A 16,760-nucleotide genomic window follows, 5' to 3' on the forward strand; every position below is an offset into this window, starting at 1 on the left:
TTTATTTTTGTATTTTATTAATTTTTTCGTAACTAATTTTTATATACTATTATTTTTAATTTATAATTGATTTATTTATTAACAAATATATATTATCATTGTTTATTTTCTTATTTGTATTATTATTTTGTTATTTTTTTCGTAACTAATTTATATATATTATTTTTAATTTTATATAAATTGTAATTAACGAAGATATATTATTATTATTATTATGTATTTATTTGCTTATTTTTATTATTATTATTTATTTTATTTTTTAATTTAGCTATCATTTTACATTTACCCTATTTATATTTTATACAAAAGTTAGGTTTTCGATTTAACTACTTCCCATTTAATTAAAATGATAATAATAATAATATTTTATTCCATAACAATTTAAATGATACTAATAATAATATTTTATTCCATAATGATAAAGAATTTCTTAACAATAACAAGGATTTTGATAACAATGAGGTTTTGAATGTCGACCCGGTTATTCCTCCCCCTTCTTCGCGGAATAATAAGGTTGTTAACCTATCTAGTTTTTCTTTCTCCCCTTCTGCTTTTAGCCTTTTAAGCAAGGGTTTAAACTTTGCCATCGCCCCTAGAAGCATCCTAGTGGAGGACATTATTTGCGATGTGGAATACGGGATTAGAGATCTTTCGAATAATATCAAGGAAACTATTAGGTAGGATTGTGCTGTCGTCCCTAGAAAGGCTAAGCCCCCTCCGAAGAACCCCAACAGTATGGAATTCTCTGCCCTTAAGTCCTTAAATCAGAACGAAGATATTGTTGTTCTGAAGGCTGACAAAGGAGGGGCTACGGTCATCCTTAACAAGGATGATTACCGAAAGAAGATGTTAGATCATCTTCACAATAGTGGCAGTTATAAAAAACTACCCAAGAACCCTCTGAAGAAGATTTCTGGGACTGTGGCTCTCGTCATCAAGTCTAGTAACTCGGTGAGTTCCCTGGACCACAAACTCATTGAGAGTAGTCCCATTACTCCTAGGATCTATGGGTTACCTAAGATACACAAGGAAGGGGCCCCTCTGAGGCCCATCGTCAACACCATTGGTGGTCCAACCTACCTTCTTGCCAAGTTCATTGCCCTTAAACTTAAGCCCCTAGTAGGTTGCACTGAGTCCTTCGTTAAAGACTCTGCTTCCTTCATTAAGGAGCTTAAGGATATCAGGCTTGCTCCTGAGGACATTCTTGTCAGCTTTGATGTGGTCTCTATTTATACTTGCATCCCTATAAAGGAGGCCTTGGAAGTGATCTATCACCTAACAAATCCTGATACCGCCCATCTGGTTGAGATCTGCGTCACTTCCACTTTCCTCTGTTTCGAGGGTGAGTTCTTTGAACAAACTTGTGGTGTTGCCATGGGCTCCCCCCTTTCCCCGATTGTTGGGAATCTTTTTATGGAAGATTTTGAAGCCAAAGGTTTACCCTCGGCTCATCTCCTTACCAATATTTGGAAAAGGTATGTGGATGATACTAATGTCATCTGGTCCCATGGCCAAAAGGAGCTGGATCACTTCTTCAATCACCTCAACAGTCAGTCCTCTGCCATTAAGTTCACAATGGAGAAAGAGGTCAATGGTAGCCTCCCTTTCCTAGATATTCTTATTTCTAAGAATAAGGATGGCTTTCTCTCCCACTCGGTGTTCCGGAAGAAAACGCATATTGAGCATTATCTTCATGTCGATTCCCATCATTTCCTTGCTCAGAAGATGGGTGTCCTTAACACCCTCGCCACTCGTGCCCTCAGGATTTCTGATAATGAGAGCTTTGATAAGGAGAGATCCCATCTCCTTGATGTCTTCGTTGAGAATGGATATAGTAGGCGCCTAGGTCAAAAATCTTTCCTTAAAGCATCTAGAAATGCAGTTATGAGGAAAGAACCTAAGGAGCGCCGACTAGGTGTCCATCTTCCCTATGTCCAAGGAACCACGGACAAGATTGCTCAGATCCTTAAGAGGTATGATATTCCCTCTTCATTTAGACCCCTCATCACAATTCATAATTCCCTCCGATTGTTAAAAGATCCCGTTAACCCCAAGGACATGAAGGGTTTCTACTTGATCCCTTGTTCTTGTGGGACACCCTACATCAGGGAAACAGGGCGCTCCATCCATCAGAGGATCAATGAACATGCAGCTGACCTAAGACATGGGAGAACCAAGTCTTCAGCGTTAGCAGAACATGTGGCTAATACCAAGCATCAGGTTTGTATTGAGGAGGCTAAGGTTGTTGCCAAAATTTCCCAGTTCCATCATCGTAAACTCAGGGAAGCTATTGAGATCGAAAGAAGGCCTAACAATCTCAATAGAGATGACGGCTGGAAGATCAATAGATGCTGGATCCCTGCCCTTTCATCTTAGTCTTGCCCCTCCCCCCCCTCTTTCATCTTTTTCGCTTTTGTCGTTCCCCTTGGAGCCTTCCTATCTCCTAGGGTTTATCCTTCTTGCTCTGGACTCTGTCCGGTCCTTCTCCTTTTATTTTGAGTCGCTCCTTTTCCCTGATTGATATTGGTATTTATAATCATAACAATATTTATTTACTTATTATTATTATTATTATTATTATTATTATTATAATAATATATATATATATATATATATATATATATATATATATTAATTAATATATATTTTAATTTATTGATTTAATGATCTATTAACAAATATAAATTACTATTATTATTATATATTTATTTGCTTATTTTTATTTTGAGTCGTTCCTTTTTCCCTGATTATTATCGGTATTTATAATCCTAACAAATTTTTTTACTTATTTTTATTATTATTATTATTTATTTATTTCATTATTATTAGTTTTTTTCGTAACTAATTTATATATTATTATTATTATTATTATTATTATTATTATTTATTTTTGTATTTTATTAATTTTTTCGTAACTAATTTTTATATATTATTATTTTTAATTTATAATTGATTTATTTATTAAGAAATATATATTATCATTGCTTTTTTTCTTATTATTATTATTATTATTATTATTTTGTTATTTCTTTCGTAAGTAATTTATATATATAATTTTTAATTATATATATATTTTGATTAACGAAGATATATTATTATTATTATTATGTATTTATTTGCTTATTTTTATTATTATTATTATTTATTTATTTATTTGTTTTATTTAAATATCATCTTACATTTACCCTATTTATATTTTATACAAAAGTTAGGTCTTCAATTTAACTAATTCCCATTTAATTAAAAATTTTAATTATTAAATTAAACATTTTTAACTAATTAATAACATAAACACCTTCTAAAATTATTTCATTTATATAATTATATATTTATATATAGGTATGGTCATCTTCCTTTTAATGATCAATTTGACTTTTTGAATGTTCCTAAGTCAAAGCTAGTCGTTGATCTAGATAGCTGTTGGAGGCCCTGCTCATACTATTTAACATGCAAAGGTGGATCTATTTCTTCAACTTGTCCTGGCGATGAGCCATACTTGTTGGTTCGAAATGCGTCGACCAAGGTCTTTCTATATGTGATTTACGCCGAAGCTCTTCTTATAACTGTTATGGATCACAGAAGTCTCAATTCAAAAAGATAAAAAGATTCAAAAGAACGAGAGAAAAAATGCAAATAACTACAGTTCAAGCAATCAAACAAAAATTGCTCTGAAATAGTCAATTTACTTAATTCAGTAATCAACAATTGTACTCAAATCAACAAAGAGGAAAACAAAGAACTTATGAAGGTGCATACAAATAATTTCAAAAACTAATAACAAATAAAGAGATAATATTTTTTTTTCTTAAACACATGCATCCAAATAATTGGAACCAAGAAGAAAAGATACAAAAAAATAATTCATGAATAGTAAATTGTATTCAAGATAAATACCCCAAAAATTATGTTGACTTTAATGACTCCTCCTCTTTCTTTCTAAGTGTAACATATGCACTATACTTCATTTTTACATAACGTTTAAGAGAAAAAGGCAGCGAAATCCGCAAACCATCTATTGATTTCATTCTTGACATAGCTGTAAATGTTAGACCCTGCCTCCCTCTGTCTCCAATATCTATAACGGATCATTATAAAGTCACCCCCTATGATTTTTGTATTGTAAATTCCTAGACCATTTTCAAAGGCATTTACCTCATATTCCCCCTAAGAATAGGCAGAATTGGTACAAGAATTAGAGAATTCTGATAAAATGGAACACCAAAATACTTTTCAAACATAATTGTAACAAATTGTGGCGGCTTTGAACCATGTGCAAAGAAAATATTTTCAATATATCCAAGTGCACCATTAACCAGACCAACTTCGACTCCCAAATTACAAGTTAGCATCATGCACTTTCTTGAACATAGCATTACTTCTAACTCCAACATATCCTCATCACTATTACTTATTTTTGTTCTTCTATTGCTTTCTGCAATACATCTCACAATGGGAGAATTTAATTCTTTAAGCATTTTTTGATTGTGCAAATTGACAAGATGATTTGTCACATATAAGTGAACAGAATAATAAAAAAAAATCATTTCATGTTCATCCAAGCAACTATCAACACGAGTCATAAGACCATCCCAATCATTAAAACAAGGCTCTGTATTTCTAATGTTGGTTAAAAGATTGTGAAAACGTGCTTGTCTCGGATCATCTCTTTCTTGCCTATAAATTTTGTCGAGAGCCACTACAATGTTGAAGCTTTCCCACATAGATTTCCCAAGTGTTGTATGTGCATACACAGGTTTATCCTTAATAGGAGGCAGTTGGGCAAGGTTACCCACAAGAATGATGGACCTACTACCAAAAGGAAAATCCCTATTTTTAGGAAAGGTTTCTTGGAAATGAGAATCTATTTGTATGAATGGCCGTGGAACTATAAAGCTCCTCTCATCAATCAATATATATCAAATGTGCCTCAGTTCTTATTAGAGCACTACCAAATCCTTCCCACATAGTGGCTTCATATCTTTTATGGGAATTTTAAAACCAGAATGTATTGTTTTCACACGTATGTTAAAAAAAACAGTACCAGTTGGAGCAAGCAATAAAAAATGACTTTTTCCATTCGTTGTTGCACTATAAAGATCTTGAAAAATACACCCAATGAGATAAGACTTCCTTGTTCCAACAATACCTAGAATAATCATTTTCAAAGATCCATCATTTTCACCATTAGCAAAGTGCCAAAAAATAATTTCAAAGGAAGCTAGTTATTTTTATGATAGAGAGGAAGTCGAAAAATATGTGTCCCTAACGAACCCACAATTAAAAACCCCTGCATACTATGCATATTTAAAAAAATTGCCCCTTCTTCTAAAAAATCATTTCCTATCAATTATAATCAAAATAAAAGTCCCTTCTGCCAAGATTATCAAGGTATGAAATGTTTACACAACTTGGAGCAACTAATTGAAAAAAAACCTGCCACTCCTCAAAATCTTGACCAACATTTTCTTCCTCTATAAGCAGCTTCACATCCTGTTCATCAACTTCATTTGGTAAAGGGCCTCGATAAACATGCCACCTACGATATCTTAAATTCCCCTAACTCTCAACAATACTTTCAATAGACAACCTAATATCTGAACCAACATCACAAAGCAACTTGTATAAAAGAAATAAGTCCAAGAAAACATTTCAAACTCTTCTAAACCCTCAGCAAGAACAACATAAAACCCTGGCCAAACATGAATGATAGCATGTGTATCACATGGCTTCCATTTCTCATGCGTATGCTTCTTATAAAAAATCCATAGTATTGTTGTTTCTATCAAGCATAAATGTTCCAAAAAAATAGGTCAAATCTGATAAACCTAAATGAAATCGTTTCCACACAAAAATTCATTAAAATGTAGCAAAACCATTTGGTAAACTTTCTTACCAACATTCAAGGAGAAACATGTATGACTACAGACAACAAGAGCCAAACTTAGCAAAAAATGGCACGTCCCTTGAGCTCCAAAATCACGCTCAACAAGCGTCTCTTCAAGGAACCTGTTATATGCAGATAATATAGGAGCCTTAGAACCATTCCCACCAGCAACTCTAGTCAACATTTTGTGATAAATTTAAGATCTTCTCTCTTCATTGGAAACATATTTCGCAATATACATAAAAACTTGATCTTGAGAAATAATTGCTTGACAATCAACATTTCCTTGCGACATTGTTAAAACATCAACATTGTGAACATTTGAACAGTCATCATTTCATGTTGGTTCATACCTTTTTCTCCCTTTTTCATGTACCGACAATGTTGACTCCGCACGAACCTCTCATGGAGCATGATATTGACATGAAATAACAAACCCTTTTTTACGTAAACGAGAATCAACATTGCGTTTTGTATGCCTTTGCACACAAAAAACTAAATGCTTATAATCTTCTTCACGATTTCCATAAAAAAATTGTCGAGTGTTCAAAAGACATGGATCATCTTTTAAAATTTTAGGGATCATGACATTTCGATGATGTGTGTCAAGAAGATTCCATGCTATAACAATTTATCAATGTACCAATTTTTTACACCAACAACAGTCGCATTCGACCAATCTTATGTTTCCATATTTGGTGCTTTAGGCAACCAAAAAAGACCGTGGATGTGGGTGAAACCTCTATGTTGCCAGTCGTACCTAGAAACATTCAAAACATGCAATTAACATATAACAAGAGATCATAACAACATACATTTTCCTTCAAATCATTATAAAATTATCAAAAATGAATAACAACAAACCTATACCAAAAGTGTCTAGCACCAAGATATATTTTCAATACTATGTCATGGAAGATATTGAATCCTTGTTCCATGTACATAACAACTATATCTAGATACCAAATAAAATTTTGAAGCTTTCTAGCATGCTCACTTTGTCAATGACAATCTCGGGTTGGAGTCATAACACTATGCAAATCAGGCCACTTTGTGTGAGTTGCACTCAATGTAAAAAACAAAGTAGGGCAACCCAACTTGTTGATCATATAAGTTATTTCAGAATGAAACTTTTTCCAATAAGCTCTCATACCCCTAAGACAAGATCCAAAATGCATTAATTTGTCAGCCACCTTATTATTTGGCAAATCAAAAAGTTGTTGATGCAACTCCTAAACAGTTGTAGGCACATTTTCATGAATATTTTTCTTCCAAAAATATGAATTTTTTCCTTGACTATGATGTCACATAATAATATTCAGCAAGAGGTATCGAGACCAAGGATGGCTTCCAAATATTTGATCATAAAAGTTCAATAGATTCAAACCATATTCATGCATCTCAACATCAAAAATTTGAGAATGCAACCAATCAACATCAACTTTAGGGAATAAAGTGGGGAACATCATATCTAGAAGTCCTTTAGTATTATATTCATTAATGGGAGATATACCAATATTTTTCCAATCTATCGGTTCAATGGATGTGTTATTTTCATTCTCAATAAGTCTTTTGATTCAATCAAATTCCCAAGATTCATCAGGCAAGCGATAAAATAAAAGATGACAGGTGGCAATGCAATCAATTAGCCCCGCCTATCTCAATCTTTGCATCCATCCTAGGTAATCATCAATAGGACTATCAACATATTATAACCTTCTAGAAACATGAGTAAGTCTTTCCAAAAAAGAAGCAACTGAATCCATGTAAATTTTGACGATGCATCCATGGCACATTGTCTCTTCACATAGCATTCATAGTATTTAGATTGGTGACCTTGCCTTCTTAGAATTAAAAAACCAAGTTCTTCAACATGTTGTGGAAGCCTCTTTGCAATTGAAGAAATATATTGTGGAAAACATATCGTGTGGTAGCTATATTTATATTGACCACAACGAGCATGTGTTACTTGTAATATCGGATTTATCCGTGCTATTAGAATCTCTTCAACTTGTGTCAAAAATCTTAGGACAATAGGCTACTCACCCGGATCCATGTTGTTAAAGAGAGAACATTGATGAGCACCATTCTTATACTTACATCTTTTAGAAATTGACCCCTCATGAAATCTCACAACTTGTATACCAAGATAACATTCATTACATACATGGCACGTATGCACAACAGACAAACTATTAATCCACGACCGAAAGTTTTTGTGCACATCAACCATTTGTTCACTGAAATGATAGGGAACAATTTCATTTTCTCTACGAAACACCATTGTAGCTTGGCAATGATGTGAAACACTAGTGGAACTGGATTAGTAGTTTTATCATTTCTTTCCATAACATAATGGTAAATTATTCTTCTACATTCATTACACCTGACCAAATTCTACTTGAAAGAAAGAAAATAACCTTCGTAAGAACTAAATATGTACAAAACAAATCAAATTTGTTAATGAAACAAAAACAATTTACATTTTCTTCATTGTTGCATCATACATGTGCAAGCTGTGAAATTGATATTTCTTGCATTAGTTGCAAATTTGTTTGTCGATCACTATTCACTTCAATAGAATTCCGCAAAAATAAATCAAGAAAGAAATTTGTAAAACAATATAAATTTAACATTGACAACCACCAAACATTTCAAAATAAATATGCATTAAGCACCTATACTCTGCCAATAGGAAAGTTATCTCAAATTCTTTGGATTCAACAATATTCTCTGTAGAGTTACATCAAAACATATTGGTTCCAACATTTCCAACAAACTGGACAAAATCATCAACCATTCTAGCATGAATATTACTATCACCAAAAAAATCATATGCGACAACTTTTTCCAAGGAATCAGATTCCCTATCTTCCATTATAACATCTCTTGCATCATTTCTATAGCCCCCAAGGTTGTCATCTCTATCAAGGGTCCCTATGTAAAAACAATGTTCCAAAACATACAACGTCTTAGAAGATATATGGAATCAATAACAAAGAAGCCTGAAATGCAAACAACATGTTCTCCTACATACAGATGAGAGTTTCTAAACTTATGATTAGTCAAACAATACATTTCATCATTTCATGAAGTTTGAAAAGTTGGTTTTCAACCCTCACATTCATGAATAAATAAAGGTTTGATTGCTTTTGAATCTATTTTACAGTTAGTAATCATTTCCACATTGTTCTGAAGGAAAAAAAAAAAAAAAAAAAAAAAAGGGGGGGGGGAATAAAAGAGTAAAAGGTTCAAATGGACACACAAAAAAAATGCAAATGACAAAATGAGCTCCCTACATTGTTGCAACAAACACATTATATACATATTTTGCAGGGGTGGCTATATTAAAAATATAGTTTCTACCAGGAAAGGCCTTACCCTCTTCGAACACAATCTCCCAAATTTTCAACCATTTGACGAAATTATTTATTCCTATAGTTCTCATCAAGTCTAAAAACTACATTTCTTTCATTTTTTCACAGGAAATACCATTGTTGTTCATATGAAGACTCTCTTTAGAAGCACAATAGTCTAGTAAAAATTAAAAAATACAAGTTTCTTCAGATGATAAACATCCAAAGAAATGACCAACAAAACAAAATTTTAACTACAAAAAACCACTGCTATTTTCATACTTATGATTTAAACCTCCTCCTTCTTCATTATTTTCTAATGTTGTTTTCTTTTATTGATATGCAACTCTTCTCCCTACTTTAATGACTTCCTTATTCCGTTGATACGACTCTCATTGGTATTCATTTTATCGTTGTAGTGTACCAACAGAGCGAGGTCTTTTCACACCACTCTTGCTTTTTATTACACTTAACATCTCTATTATAAATTTAAATTTAGTTCAAAAGTGATTTGACAACTCCGTTTGATGCTAATACATACTCTTCAACCTTGAAATAGCTAAAAACTAACAAAATTACACAAAATAAATATTTTAGAAATTATGTTTCCCATGAGAAACTTGGAACACATTAAAATATATTCCCCCTACACATATGAACTGCATTAAAAATTTACCATATGTATGTCGTCAATATAAATTCAAAATGTAAATTACAATGATGTTAAAAAAATATTTAAAAACATACACAAGGTCTTCTACATTATGAAAAAAGAAAACATGTTTAATCTTGAAACACTAATTCAATACATAGACACATAATGCAACTATGTAAAGAATACAATCTTCATTTTGAATAATCAAAAATACATTTCTATTTTGAATAACATAATCAAAATCATCAACCATTTGTAGATAGAAGCATGAGGCTATGTCCTTAATATAAATTCAAAATGTGAATCACAACGATGTTCAAATAAACATCTAAAAACATTAAACATACATATGGTCTTCAGTAATATACCAAAAAAAACATGCTCATGCCTCAAACATTAACCAAATACATCCATAGTAAGTGGAGGTATCTCAACAATATAATCTTCATTAGGAATCAACTAAAAAATATTTCCATTTTCAATCACATCATCAAAATCTTCAATTGTTTGTAGATAAAATCATGATGCTTCAAGCATAGAGAAACCATCAACAATCTTTCTTTTGCACAATCCATTCAGTAAATCATGCAACTCTAACTGCAGTCCAGACCAATCGAGCATAAGGATTTTTTCTCCAACTATGCACAAAGGAAGGTAACTTGCACATTTACTATTTATTTCCAAAGAGATAGATCCAAGAAACGACCATGTGTGTCCCAAATCATTTTGAAATTATTCCAAACTTTTCTCTTTCCATAGTCGGCCAACTCAAAAATTCTCTATCTCTTCCAGTGACCAAACAGAATTACGACCATTATTAACAACAAAAATAAGTTGATTCTTGTATAAACCTAATGACGAACATGGTATGTCGATGATGGGAACAAATGAATAACCCCAATTGTTTATGTTCAATTCCATAAGTAGATAGTGTAACAATAAGTAGGGTTATTCGTTTGTCCACCCTCTGTGTTCAGGAAACATTCTCGAATCGAAATTTTCACCTACCAGATGTCAGTTGCTTGGTTAACGGTCAACATTCACCATTGGGTCACAGGGCTAGGCATCACACTGTCACGGTTCATTGTGAGTTTGTTAATGTCAGCCAACAGTACCACCTCCACACTCCTGCAAGCTCACTTTGTACTACGAGCAACTCATTTTCTCTAGATTCCTCCAGTGTCGAGCTATGAAGTTTTCGAAGCATCCCCTCGCTCACGCCATTGACCATGGATAAGCCTCTGCTACAAGTAAGATTGGTTATTAGACATTATGGCACAATTCATTTTTTTTCTTTTATATTGGAGAGGTTTACACTTTTTTTTCGCGAGGGTAACAATTGGTAATGCAACTCTCCTTGAGGTTCAACGTTTACCTCTTAATCGAGATCTCACATGCTCGGTACCCCTCACAGTCTGCAGTAATTGGCTTACTATGTTCTCGATTCTATGATTCGTAGTTAATGGGGTCGAGGGCCTCCCATTTTTTATGGTTGCACATCAGGTTTCTAATACGTTTTGACATGTAACTTGGTATACGTTCCTAGAGATTTTCCCTATTACCCTACTTGAGGTTCAACGTTTACCTCTTACTCAAAAGCTCACGTGCTCGGTACCCCTCACAATAGTAATGGGCTTACTGCGTTCTCAATTCTACCATTCGGAGTTAACGGGGTAGAGGGCCTCCCACTTTTCATGGTTGCACATCACGTATTGTCTCTAATACATTTTGGCATGTAACTTCATATATGTTCATAGATATTACAGAGTTTTTTATTTTTGCATTCAATACCTTAACATTTTATAGAAATTTTCCATTTTGCATTCAACTTGTTAACAATTTATAGCATTGTTTTGTTTGTAATTGATGGAAGGGATAATAGCAAATCATCTCGGGAAGGTAAATGGATAGCGTTCCTTCCCTTGGTTGGGTTACTTCAATTCTATCCCAACAAGTGTTTTGCTTATAGTTCTCATGTTCCCTGGATAATAATTGATGCCCATACTCAGTTTAGCCTCAGCATTGTACTAAATTTCAGTCTTGTTACTACCAAGCTTAAGGCTCAATTCTCATGGTTAAGAATGTTATTTTTCTTGTACACCATGTCCCTAAAGGTATGGACTTCCTCCCTACGGGGCCCAATTTTTTGATTTTGTTTGTAATTTAAGTTTATGGGTTTCTACACCGCAAACTCCTATATGGTTTTGAATCTACTAAAATTTTGTGTGTCAACAAGAATTTCTTCGATATTCAAATTTAGTTTTGTACTTCCATAAGAACGAATACATATGGAATACCTGTTTTCAGAGGTTTGTTCTTAATTTTAGCACTTTGTGTTTGGAAAAATACTGTAAGTTTCTATTTAGAAATGCTTTACTCGTACAACCTGGATTGTAGTCTCTTTGTTTACCTATGGTGATACCACTTGATAGTTAATGCTATATTTGAATTTAGTTTACTATTATTATTTACAGTACTTGTTATAATGAGTACTGTCATAATCCTTGTATTCAAGGGTTTCTTCTTAATTTTCACAATTTGAATTTGGGAAAATACTATATGTTTCTGTTTATGAAATGTTTTACTTGTACAACTTGGATTGCAGCGTCTTTTTTTACCTATGGCAATAGCACCTCATAGTTAATACTATCATTTGGATTTAGTTTACCGTTATTATTTATGGTATTTTTTATAATGATTATGATCGTCATACTTCTTCTATTGCATTTAGAATTACAGTAATAATATTATGGTGAGGTTTTAGTATTGGTTCTATGAATTTTACCCAGTTATTACACTTTTTGTTTCATTCTAAATTTACACGACCTAGAAAATAGACCATAACTTTAATACAAAGTTCACAGTATAATACTGAGATAAATTAGGGTTGCCTTAATAGCTACTTTTAATTCTACTAGTTCTTCTTACACAGTTTTTTCCATACTTCTTTACTGGAAAATTGGGATTTTTATTTAATGGTCCCTCACTGAAATTCTTACTTTTATTTAATGATTCATCGCTGGAATTTTGATTCTTATTTAATGATTCGTCACTGGAATTCTGATTTTTATTCTTTAGCCGAGCATGTCCTTCTGACAGTTTTTTTAAAGAAAATATTTAATTACTTCTGCAATCTTGCTAGTGTATTTAGAGTATATATGCAGTAGTGTTGCTAAACACAATTTTTTTATCTCGATCGGAATAAGGGAGACCAAGATGGACCCTGGTAAACAGGTGGCCTCCGATTAAACTCCCACGGATTATGCTTCTTATTAAATCACTACCAACCACCCTACATGTGGTTTATTCATTCTACCTAGAGGTTTCTATATATTTAAACCTATTAATGATAATCGTCCAAGATCGATATTCCCCTTTGAACTCAGTGAGTCGGGTTATTGTGTTTTATTTTTTACATCTGCGTGTCAAATTCCCCCGCCAGAGAGTTGTCAGGGCGCTGTATTCCTTGTGCAACAAGCATCTAATGTGAAAGTACTTAAGTTATATTACATGTAAATATCTAGTTGTTTTATTTTAATTAGGTATGATTATGACATGAATAGATATGGTATTAATACATTTACCTGGGTTGATAAATGGTCGAGATTACTTTATTTTGGCTTAGGGTTCCCTTTTGGTATCTACACTGTATAGCTTTTTTTTTTTTTTTTCTTAATGATTATTCCCAAGATAATTACTATGAAAATAATCTTGGGTTATAGGTAGGGGCTCTGAATTCCTCCAGTCAACTTGACAAGTTTGGTGAACCAACTCGCTGGTCGTCATAACATGTTTTTTAATGTCTCCTTCCTCCTTCGAAAAATGTCATGATTCCTTTATATTCTCTGTGAGCATTACCTGTTCATGTAGACTCGACAATATATATATTCCCTAGGTTTCATAACAATATTGATGTACGTGGGAGTTACCTTAACTCCTTTCAACTATAATCGTTTCTTCCTATTTTGTGGGCTTCCTTATCTGTCAACTTTTAAGGAAATACATTAGTTTTATCAAATTCGACTTTTATAGTCAGTGGGTGGCACATTTTGGTTTTTCTTAATGTAATTGTTCACCCAAATTTTTGATTTAAAATAATGTTCTTTTAATAAATGAATATATACATGTGTCTCTCTTAGGTCATCTTTTATCTGTTTAACTTGTTAAAAATATTACAATATTTTCGACTGCCGGATAGGATAGCGACCATACATATGTGGGGTTTCTCTCTAGCCATGCGGCATTAGCTACCTCTCCACAATTGAACTTGGATTATTCATGGACATTTTTTGGAATTTTCCCTTATCAAATTAACCAAAGGTCGCATATAATTTTGTTATGCAGTCTTGCTCTTCCTCACTAACTTACCTCCCCGTCCACAACATAAGAATTCTCTCTTTACTTTCTGCACATGCATGCAATTTGGCCTATCCTGGGGCTAGCCTGACACTCAATGCCTTCAAAAGTAACTCACTTCCCAACCTAACAGATAAGAATTATCTCTCTATTTTATGTATACATGTGGTCCAACCTAGACTGGCCTTAACCCAAGACTGACCATCTTTGTCCAAAACATTTCCTATTTTTTAATGATAGAATATATCAATTGGAGTATTTTATATTATTTTTAAGAAAAAACTAGAGTTTTTCTAAATATTTCAATTATTCAACTATTTCTTGATCAAAGCTTCTATATTTCACCAACTCATGTTATATGTTCACATATTCTCTCTTCATCAAATCCATCCATCGATTATCAATAAAAAAAAGTCAACCAACCCTCTTCCACCGAAAGTTCACATATATACACCTATCAATGAAAAGTATATTGAGGAAACTTTATTTGTCATATGTTAAAAGTTGACATGGTGGATCATCCTTTCATACAGCCATGGTCATCATTAAATAAATCACTCAAGCATATAATAATGGAAGTGGAATTTTGAAGTGGAATTTGAATCTGCTTCATGAAAATTATGTATTGGGTAATGGAAAATGAAAACTAAGGAAATTTACCATTTATTATACTTATATCCACAACTAATTATGCTTATATTTGTAGACTATTATTTTCACATTTTGATTGGATTTGATTCAAATGATTATTTATAAATTTATATATTTTTAATCTTTTAATTTTTTACCTAGTATTAAATAATAATATCAAAATAACATTACTAAAAATTCATAATAATAATATAAAAATAATAAATAATATCAATTATTTTAAGATATAATTTTCCATAGTTGTAATTTATAATGAGAAAGTGATTTTTTTAGAAAACTGTGTTACAAAGAGTTAAAATATCTTACATTTTGCTTGAAAACATCACCCATCATCAAAGACATGAAGCAAAAAAAATATTGGTGAAGAGAAAGAGACACCCAACTTTTATATATAATGGTATTGTGGGAAAAAACATTAATAAAAAAATAATGTTGCTTTGATTAATATATTATTATTATTATTATTATTATTAGTTTTTTATTAACAATATTAATAATACGGTGAAAATAATATTTAATACTAAGGTTATTAAAAATTATTTGAAAAATAAAATTATGAAAATATTATTAAAATAATAAAATAAACTAAAATTTGTTAATGATACCTTGTCAAATAATATTTATTACTATTTTAATAAAATTAATAGTATTATTACAATAAAACTATATTATTATTATTATTATTTTAAAATAATAGAAATAATTATATTCATGTTGATAGATATAAAGTAAATATTAATATTAAATTTAATGTGAATATTAATATTAGTGTAAAATAACTAATATGTTATTTTACTAATTCTCACCATTTTAATTACTAATTCTCACCATTTTAATTACCGTTTTTCATCTTTCTACGTGCTTTAAAACATTAAAAAGAAATACAAAAATATTTACTTTAACTCCCGTTTTTATTTATAGATTTAAGAATAAGTCTTGCATTTGAAGTTGCATTCCTTTTAATAGGTCTTGCATTTGAAGTTGCATTCCTTTTAATAGGTCTTGCATTAGAAGTTACATTCTTTTCCATTACATTTGGCAGAATAAGGTTCATCAGGAATTTTTAGATTAAAATCAAGAAACAGAATTTACATGTTTTTCCTAAATTACATTCTTCAAATGGTGTGGAATTTTTAAGATTAAAATCAAGAGACGAAGTTCACACGTTTTTCCCAAATTACATTCTTCAATGATGTTTTTCATAGAAAAACTTTATGTTATTTATATGTCATTTTGATAGTTCCATAAGTGGATTAGTTAGATAGAATTTCCATGTTTTATAATTGGATTTATTTGAGTTTTTAGGAATAAATATCTTTGTTTTTTATGATTAATTATGATTGACTGTGATTTAATGGTCATATATGATTGGCTACAGTTGATCATGATTTCAATATAGTTTAAGTATAGTTAATCATAAGTATCAATAGTAAACCATGGTCATTCACTATGGTGAAATATAGTTCATTATGTTGACAATAGGATATTTAGCTAGATCTTGATACCCTTGGTAACTATTGTTTACTATAGTTGTCAAGTTGAATTTTATTGACTATGATGACCAAGCTAACTATGATTGACCATATTAACTATAAATAAAAATAGTTAACATATGCTAGTGTATAATTTAATATATAATTAAAACATTATAATATGTGTAAACTAATATATTATTAATTGTGATTAGTTATATGGAGCTCTCTTATTAATGTTATATATATATGTAAAAATCAAATATTAATAATGTATTAAATATTAATGTATTGATTATGTACTGAGTATGTATTGTATTAAAAATTTTCCTAAATTAATGTTTTAATTTATTAATAAAATTAGTAATATTTTAATAAATTACTAA

The sequence above is a fragment of the Pinus tabuliformis genome, chromosome 9 (assembly GCF_031772625.1).
Source record: "Pinus tabuliformis cultivar Carrire ecotype Pingquan chromosome 9, CPIR1, whole genome shotgun sequence".
Lineage (NCBI taxonomy): Eukaryota > Viridiplantae > Streptophyta > Pinopsida > Pinales > Pinaceae > Pinus > Pinus tabuliformis.